Source organism: Cnephaeus nilssonii, assembly GCF_951640355.1.
Source record: "Cnephaeus nilssonii genome assembly, chromosome: 12".
In the NCBI taxonomy this organism is placed as follows: Eukaryota; Metazoa; Chordata; class Mammalia; order Chiroptera; family Vespertilionidae; genus Cnephaeus; species Cnephaeus nilssonii.
Genome location: NC_137083.1, coordinates 76,185,624 through 76,195,538, shown reverse-complemented (window position 1 = coordinate 76,195,538; position 9,915 = coordinate 76,185,624). Strand labels below are relative to the sequence as shown.

General features: G+C 41.1%; 1 pseudogene across 1 annotated transcript; it reads left to right on the top strand.

Moving 5' to 3' along the window:
- The first annotated feature begins 1,532 nt into the window (after positions 1-1,532).
- On the top strand, positions 1,533-7,515 carry LOC307108110 (GTPase IMAP family member 5-like; annotated as a pseudogene). Its single transcript has 2 exons — positions 1,533-1,605; positions 6,700-7,515. The product of its transcript is annotated as a GTPase IMAP family member 5-like (transcript).
- The last annotated feature ends 2,400 nt before the right edge of the window (positions 7,516-9,915 follow it).

The following is a 9,915-nucleotide window of genomic DNA, read 5'->3' as shown; positions in this document are numbered from 1 at the left end:
CTTACTCATAGAAAGACCTCAGAGAGCTGCCATAATGGGATGGCAATTGCACAAAGAGTGGCATGAAATTCCCAGTTTTTTGTCAGTTGTCTTGGGAAGAAGACTCAAGTTTGGTGCTCGATGATTATTACTGTGAAAATGTTATAATGATGACGGCAGTTGTTAATATAAACTGCAAAGAGAGGGGCTAAATGTCACATGGCATCCCCAATCTGATTCTCAAATTGTGCTCTCAATAATTTGAAGCATATATTCTTAGAGAATGTATAAGAGTTTCTCCTCATGATCATTAGCATTTCTTCAGTGATTTTCTTTTTCAGAAACTTTGATTCTGACCTTTTTCATCTTTTTCCCCATTAGATAATACAGTGCCTGGAATGTAAAATAGGATCAGCAAGTGTGTGGAAAATGAAAGATGATGCTGACTTCCCCATACCCCTCTATATGAGGTTCCTAGTTACGGACTTCTGACCACTGACCATTTTCTGAACTTTCTAGCACCGGCATCTTCTTATTATAAAACAGCTGCAATCCACCATACATCTAGTAAAGTGTTCTTTCAGGCTGTGCCTTAAACAACTTTCCTCCTGAGTTCAAGGTTAGGCCCTCTGACTTCACCTGGATGATGTGATACTATAAATCAATTTCTTGTTTAATAACCAGTATAAAACAACACCGATAAGAAGAGTTTTCTTTATTGCAAATATACCAAATAAAACTATTAGAATTGACCAACAGGATATAGGAGCCTAAGCCCATATTGTGTTCTCCATCTCACTTTGCAAGGTAATTATTCTATGTTCACTGCTCCAGCCTTAAATGTGCGGTCAGCTGACGTATAGAGGAATGACAGCCTTGCTCCCAGTTGCCACCAGAATAAAACCATACATAATGCTCCAGTCCTTTAAGTCCCATGGGGCTGCTCTGTCTGATGGCAGAGAGGGGACAGCAAGCACCTGGGGTTGGGACGCCCATCATTGTCAAGTTCTTAGAGTTGGTCTTCCAGGCCCTCTGTGGATCAGTAGTACCTGTCTGTCTCAAGTAGGAACATTCTAGAAGCAGAGCCTTGAGAAGGGCCTTGGGAAGTAAGGCTGGGTAGGTGCTCCTGTGATGGCTGCTGGGGTGGGGTGGCGGGGATAGGGTTCAGGAGGCTAGTGTCCCATAGAAACTTTTCTGTGTCACAGGGGCTGTTTCTGAATCTTGTGGGGTTAGGGGCCCATCACTGCCTGCATAGCCTCTTCTTCTACAAATTGCTTATTTTACCAAGTCATAAAAAGGAAATGGGAGGTGGCCTGGCAGCTGGCAGGCTCTGACAGGAAGCACACAGGGGACACAGCACACAGCCCCAGCCCTCTGGTCTCTAGATGCTGTTTGGCTCCCACTCCAAGGACCTGTCCCTGTTGTGGGGGCTTAGGAGGTGGTATTCAGCAATCCCCTTTCTTCTTCCTTCCCAGCAGTCTCGCCCCAGAACATTCGGCCTCCAGGGAGCTCCTGTGTAACTGTAAAGGTCTGGCTTCCTATGAGTCTGCCCCATGCACATTCCTGAGAACTGGGAGCACATTAGCGAGGCTCCCACAGGTCCAAGCTCCCACAGGTCCAAGCCAGGTAAGGGGGTACTGGGGAGGATCCCAGCACCTTGGAAGTGTGAGAGCCATGGTCTAGTGATAGCCACTCATTGCTGGTGTGATTTCAACTTCTAGTTACTGAACTTCTGGGCTTACCCATTAGTGAAAAGTGATGGTGATGGTGTTGCTAGGAGCAACAGTGGTTGACAGTGGGGGAACAGATATGGGAAACATTTACCCTGTGCCCACACCCCAGTACATTCCAAAGTGTTCCTGGCTTTTTAGCTAACTGACGATTGCTTAGCCCATTGGATCTTCATGGGGATTCACAGGGTTTTGTGAAGCTGAATGAATATTCTCATCCCATTATACAGATGGGAAAATTGAACCTACCCAGGTTCCCCATTAAATAGGGACAATCTTCTCAATTTACCATCTTAACTTCTTAAGTGACACCTCCACTGAGCCATGTGTTCCCCAAGTCCTAGATCCCTAAGTACACATTATCTTAGGACTTTGTCCTTCTGCAAACCACCCAATTTCCCCCCAAATAGCCCATACCTTTCCTCTGACAAGAGGTAGAACTCAGCTGTATGACAAACAGACTCATCTTCAGGGCACCTGAACAATCCTTTTGTCTGCTGAACTTTCTGTAAGAGATGTATCCAGAAATTCCAAGAACTAAACTATAAAACAAGGGACTCTAAAAACAGGAAATATGGGGACTGTGGCAGATGAGTGAAGGAGACACTTATGAACAATGCCAACAAGAAATAGTTTGATTTTCCTAAAATAGCAGGAGGGAACTTGCTTTCTCATGGTTCGGTACGGTCATGATAAAATCAGGCTCATGTAAATTTAAAATCAAAAGTTACATTATGTTTATTTCCTTCAATCCCTGCCTATTGTCCTGCCAATGCTATTATAACCTCTGCTTGCACATTGCCTACTGCCCTCTCATTTTGGAGAAGATGAGTAGAATTTTCCTTTTAGACGAGGAATATGCCTCCATTCTCTGTCCTCCCGCTTTGTTCTGATCCAAGATTAACACACACCACATTCCTACAGATCTGCCATGCTTCCCCCAGTCTTTTCTTAAGCTTTACAGTCCTGTGGTTTTTTTTTGTTTGTTTGTTTGTGTTTTTGGTTGGTTTTTCTTAATCCCCACCCCAGGTATTTTTCCATTGATTTATAGAGCAAGTGGAAGGGAGGGGGAGAGGCAAAGAGAGAGAAACATTGGTGGGAAAGAGACATATTGATTGGGTTGCTTCCTGTACATGCCCCTCCTGGTACAGGGGATTGAGCCTGCAGTGGAGGTAGGTGCCCTTGGTCTGAACTGAATCAAGGACCCTTCAGTCCCTGGGACAATGCTCTAACCACTGAGAAAAACTGATTAGCGCTACAGTCATGTTAATACTTTGTGACTTATTTTAGCATCTTCATTAATATCCTTTGTCACTCTCTCAGAACAGGACACTTTGTTATTTGATAATTTCTGCCTAAAAGTCCATTCCACTGTGGGTACATGTCTTCCTTGCTGCCTGACACGTTCAGAAGACGGTCCAGGAGAACTACTGCCCTGCATCTTGGCTAATGTAACCTGAGCTTGATTGACTTTTTGTGTCACGCATCCTGGTCCATTTGGGTCACACAGATAAACACCAGATGGTGTTAACCTGAAATGCTTCAATTTAGAGCAACTCCTGCCCTGCAGTTTTCTCTTTGAATAACATATTTTGGAAAAGCATACACCCAATATTTTGCAGTACAATTGTCTGTGTTGGTTTCAGGGCAGGCTTCCAGCTTGCCAGCCTCAGTTTTTGTCCTGACCATGGGACAACCACATTGTATGTGTGGGGTCCAAGAGGCAGTGGACTTATTTAGATTAATTTTTCCTCCTGTGGAACCAAGGAGAATTCACTGGCAAAAGGAATTACTTTCCAGTCTTAGGTCCAGGGCAATTGTGTGACCTTGGGCAGGTCATTTGTTGCTCAGTTTCCTCACAAAAGGTCATCTAGAGTAGAAAAATATCATAGAATTTGAGCAGGGTTAGCAAGAGCCAGCGTATAAATTCTCAGGGTCAAGGATAGCCTATGGAAGAGGGTATGAGGAAATGCTTTTCTCTGGGCTTAAGCAAAGGAAGTGAGAAAGGGTCAGAAGAGGAAGAAAGGAAAAAAGAAAAACGAAAAATATGAAAATAGATGGTTTACCTAAGGAAGGCCAAAACAGTCCCACTAAATTAATAGAAAAGTGTGCAAATATTTGTATGTAACAAAAGCAACCTGAATATCAAACAAACTATGAAAATCATTTTTAAATTCAATGGTAATCAGTAAAATGAACATGTAAATGAACGAAGACATCACTATGTATGTCCTTAAGGTGATAAAAAAAATTAATAGTGGAATATCACCAACTGCAAGTGCAGATTTGGGGACTTCTCACACCTGGCTTGTGTCAGTGAGAATTAGCTTAGTGGTTTGAATCATATTGACAATATCTAGTTGGATGAAAGTCATCCATCAATTCTTGCATAGAGATATGCAGTATATGGGGATTATTTTGCAGGAAGCATATATATTGGAATGGATTAAAAGTTTGTTAATAAATAATTGGATAAAATTTTACACGAATAATGTCATTTATGTAAAAGTTTAAAATGCAAAAACATTAGACATTACCTATAGATGCATGTATATGTAGAAGTGTAAATACACATGAGATGATACATAAAATCCTCAGAATATTGGTTGCCTCTGAATGACAATGGTAGGGAAAAGAAGCCTGGGGAGTCAAAAAACATAAATGAAATTTATGTGTAATGTGTTAACTTTTAAATCAAACAGAATAGCTGCAGTAAAAACCAAAATACTTACATTTGTTCATTGCAAATTGTGGATTTTTGTTTTATAAGTTCACTTACAAACTTGTTTCATAACTGCATAATATTTAAGACTGAATAAGTAAATATAACCTCATCTTAGGTATGTAACATCTTGTCTTTTCTAACAACAAAATGAGTGACACAATATTATGCCTCATTTGAATGAGACATTTATGCTAATTCATGCCAATGCTTGTGCCAATTTCTGTTTAAATCTACTGAAATACAGAATGGTGATCACTGGTAGACAAGGACCTCAGAGCCAGCCAGGAAAAACATTTGATTAAACACTGAGCAGGAAGTGAGTTTTTCTTGAATTTGTCCTCAGTGTTGATTCCTTCTCTTTGCCCATGGAAACCCCTTCTCTCCACCAACTGCTCAGGGGGCTAATCACAAACTTGCTAGAACAGAAAAAAATTTACATTGCTGTAAATGGCATTGGCTTGTTTGAAATAATGAGAATTTCCAGTGCCCAACACTCTTTGTGTCACATGGGTATCCAGTGACCAAGAAGAAACTTATAAGGAAGGTTGGATATGGGACATGATTCTTTCAAGGACTGACATGAGGGGTAGTACTTTTCCCAGAAAGTTGGCCTACTTTGATTCCAAAACATAAAATAAAATAATGTTCCCCTCCTGATTCCATAAAGAATGCTTTTTTCACTTCATGCCTTTTTTAGTTGGACGGACATAAGCAATGGATTGGTTTTAAAACACTTCCTGCTTTCCTGTAAGTTGAGACAGAAAGAAAGGGACTAAGTATTGCATTCACAGTGTTTAGCTTCACCAGGTTCACTTAAAGTTATGCATAGACTTTTGAGAGGGCATAATGTGAGTTAGGAAATTAGCAATGGAAATGGTTTCTCGATGGAAAATTATTCTTAGGAGTCTGAACTGGAGGTGACCTCAGGCCTTACCATCTTCATGTGGATACTTACTTTTTATCACTTTCCTATTTTTATTCCAGAAGAGGATGGAAGGACTTCCAAAGAGCAAATATGGAGCTAAGGCTGAAGGAAAGAAAGCCTCCAAGTCCTCAAGAGGCATCGTTTCCTCACCTCAAACACAGTGACAGTAACCAGTGACTTTAAACTGAATAATAAAAAGTCAGTGCTCATTTTTTCTTTAACTTCCCCACCATCTTCATCCTGACCTCCACCTGACTCTTTCAGTATGATGCTCTTCGTGCACAGGATGTGTGGGAAATGTGGAAATGAAACTTCAAGTCAGAAGTTGCAGGGTTTTGAACTGAATTGTGAATAAATTTTATCTTTCCTTGTCCACTTTGAGCAGAAAATGGAAATATCTCCCAGAAAGATTTACTAATCATGTATGCTACAAAAAACAAACAAACAAACAAACAAAACCAGAACACTGCAGAAAAGGAAGAACCAACACAGAATAGAAAAAAATAAAATAATAGATTTTAGGACACTGCAATGAACTTGGAATCCATTTGGGCTCATAAGAACTCTAGGACACCCCGGGTTCTCACCCTTCTTTGTCCCATGAAAGTTTTAGCTCTTGGCTCAGTGTCGCCCCCTCCAAGACTACTTTTGTTAACTTCCTGTAATTCAACCAGCCAAGTAGGAGATCTTTCCATCATATGTACTACTAATGGTCTTAAATTCCATCCTCTTCAGCCACTCATCCTGAGTCATCTCTCAGATTTTGCCTTTGACATTAACTATGACCTTGTCTCAATTTCAAGCAGAGAACTCCCCACCCAAAGAACTGAGACCCAGCTGGTCCTTGGTGGAAGGTCATAGCTGACACTTCCTTTTCTCCCAAAGTTTAGGTGAATATGTTGAGCACTTCTATACAAGCATTCCTGGGAATTTGTGGGTGAAAAAGAGGTGGTAATATTTCCCCATGTGTGACTTTTTATCCTCTGCCTCCTTCTAACTTCACATTTAACATGAAACTGGGCTAGGCACCATCCCTGGAGAAACGCAGGGACCACTTTACTTTCAGAAAAAACTATCTTCCCTGGTCTAGATGAAGGACTTGGCGCAACCTCTTCAGTGTAGCAGTTCTTACTGTTGGCTATGGGTCCAAAGTAGGCTTCCTATGTAGACTTCCTATGACCTGAGAACCTCCTAAAGTTGTTGGAAACTTTTGTGTGTATTTAGATATGACAGTTTCTTGGGAGGAAGGTCCACAGCTTTAATGAGATACAATGAGGGTCCATGACTGAAAAATTGGAAGCAGCACTAGCTTAATGAAATACACAATTTTTCTCTTTCAGGCAGTGTAGAAGATAACCAGCTTGCATCATTTTCCTCACTGAGGCTCATTCTGGTGGGCAAATCCGGCTGCGGAAAAAGTGCCACTGGGAACAGCATCCTCTGCCAGCCTTTGTTTGTGTCCAGGCTGGGAGCCCAGGCTGTGACTAGGACATGCCAGGTGGAATGGCAGAAATGTCCTGGTGGATGACACGCCCTCCATCTTTGAGGCAAAGTCCCAGGACCAAGAGATGTACAAGGACATCGGGGACTGCTACCTGCTCTCAGCCCCAGGGCCCCATGTGCTGCTGCTGGTGACAGAGCTGGGGCGCTTCACTGCCCAGGACACGATGGCAGTGAGGAGGGTGAAGGAGGTCTTTGGGGCAGGTGCCATGAGACATGTGGTGGTCCTCTTCACCCACAAGGAGGACTTAGGGAGTGGGTCCTTGGATGAGTTCATAATCAATACGGACAACCACAGCCTGAGGAGCCTGATCCATGAGTGTGGGAGGAGGTACTGTGGCTTCAACAACTGGGCCACCAGGGAAGAACAGAGGGAGCAGCTGGAGTAGCTGATGGCTGTGGTAGAGAACTTGGAGAGGGATAACTGGGGTAACTTCTACACAAACGACCTCTTCTGCAATGCACAGATGTCCCAAGGAGGCAGAGACAGCATCCCAGAGGAGCACAGGAGCTACCTGTTCAAAGTTCAAGCACACATTGAAGAGCAAAAGCGAGACATGAAAGATACTGGGAGTCACTGGGCATCCAAGGTGGTCCACAGAGTCAAAAATTGTATGTTGTCTGATATAAGTATGCTACTTCAGCTTCTGTTTTAATTTTAATTTTCATGAAATATATTTTTCATCTCTTTACTTTCAGTCTTTGTGTGTCCTTCATTCTGTGGGGACTGTCTTGTATACTGCATATATATCAGTCTTGTTTTCTCATCTATTCAGCATCCTATGCCCTTTGATTGGAGCATTTAATCCACTTACATTTAAATTGATTATTGATAAGTATGTATTTATTGACATTTAAAAATGTTATACCTATGTTGTTGTTTTTTTAAATTGTTACTTCTTTTTAGAGAAGTTCCTTAAAAATTTATTGTAATGGTTTGGTGGTAATGAACTCCTTAAGCTTTCTCTTGCCTAGGAAGCCTTTGATCTCTCCTTCAATTTTAAATGATAACCTTCCTAGGTGGAGTAATTTTGCTTTTAAGTCTTTACTTTTCATGACTTTACATATTTCATGCCAATCTCTTCAGGCCTTGAAAGTTTCTATTGAGAAATTAACTGGCAGTGTTATGGGAGCTTCCTTATAAGTAACTGTCTTTCTGTTGCTATTTTTAAGATTCACTCTTCATTTCTAGGCTTTGTCACTTAAATGATAATGCTCCTTGGTGTGGGCTTTTTTAGGTTCATCTTATTAAGGACTTTACATTTCCTGGACTTGTGTGTCTTTTTTCTTCATCAGATTAGGAAAGTTTTCAGTCATTATTTTTAAAAATAGGTTATCAATCGCTTGCTCTCTCTTTTCTCCTTCTGGTATCCTTATGATGGGAATGTTTTTATGCTTTATACTGTTACAAAAGTACCTCAAGTTATTCTCACTTTTAAAAATTATTTTTTCTTTTTGCTGCATTGATTCAATGTTTTCTGCTACCTTGTCTTCTAAATCACTGATTTGATTATTTGCTTCATCAAATCTCCTGTTGATTTTTCTAGTGTATTCTTCATTATAGATATTGTATTCTTAATTTCTGACTGGTTCTTCTTTATGGTTTCAATATCTTTTTTATGCTTGCTATCTCTCCACTGAAGTTCTCACTAAGTTCTGTGATCATTCTTATAACCATTGTTTTGAACTTCATATCAGGTAGATGCTTGCCTCCATTTCATTTACTTCTTTTTCCAATTATTTCTCCTGTTATTTTGTTTGGAGCTTGTTTCTTTGTTTCCCCAGTTTGGCTGCTTCTCTATATTTGTGTCTGTATATTAGGTAGTTCTGCTATGTCTCCCAGTCTTGGTATGCTGACCTTACATAGTAGGTGTCCTGTGTGGTTCAGTGGCAAAGTCTCTCTGATCACTTGAGCTAGGTGTCCCAGGAATGTTCCTTGTGTGGAATACATGAGTCCTCCTATTGTAGTTGAGTCTTGATTGCTGTTGGCCCATCCATGGGTAGAATTGACCCTCATGCTGATTGACTATGAGGATAAACATCAACCACAGTATACAATCTGCTATGAAGAATCTGACCCAATAAAGCAGAATTCACCCATCTGGTGTCTACCAAGATCTCCCTCTGGGTGTATTGCTTGTGGGCTCATTGGGTCATGCTCTGATATGCTCTAAAACTCACAACCAGGTATGTTAGCTTTGGGGCCTACTGGGAGACACTCTGGTGTAGGCCAATGTCAGGAACTGACTGTGACCCATCCTGGGCTACCTGTTTGAAACTACAAAACAACCCAGTTTTGTTTGTTTGTTTGTTTGTTTGTTTGTTTGTTTGTTTGTTTTTTAATGGCTCTACTTGGCCTGAGTATAATTAGAAGGGCCCAAGATGTGCACCAATGATGGAATCCACCAGCATCAAGTCTGGAGGAAGGTCAACAAAAGGGAGAAAGTTGTTTTAGATAGTAAGGTGGGCCTGTCTCTTACATGAGCAAGTTTGTGCAGCTTCTCTCCTAACTTCCTCTTTCCTCCTCTTCCTCAATATTTTCAGCTTAGCATTGACTTCACATTTAGTGAAAGGATCAGGACCCAGATTTTCCAGGTAAAGGAAGATAGGTGTTTGTGTGTATGTTGTGGGGAGAGGCAGGGAAATGTGGGGTTTGGTGTTGAGGGATCCTTTCCCCTAAATCTATATCTTAAACCTCCTGGAAAACTTGCTCTCAGCATAGACTTTAAAATATATATATATATATTTTTATCAGAGTGGAATGGAGAGGAAGAGATAGAAACATCAGTGATGAGAGAGAATCATTGATTGGCTGCCTCCAGCAGGCCCCTACTGGGGATACAGCCAACAACCCAGGCATGTGCTTTGATCAGAAATCAAACCTTGACCTTCTGATTCATATGTTGACACTGAGCCATATCGATCTGGATCAGTACAGATTTATCATTCTTTCTGTTTCCTGTTTCTGCTGATTTTAAGCTGCGATCCATTTTAAAGACTGAGGCCTACAAAATAGTAATTCTTTCAGGGATTGCTGCTCAGAGGATATTTATATA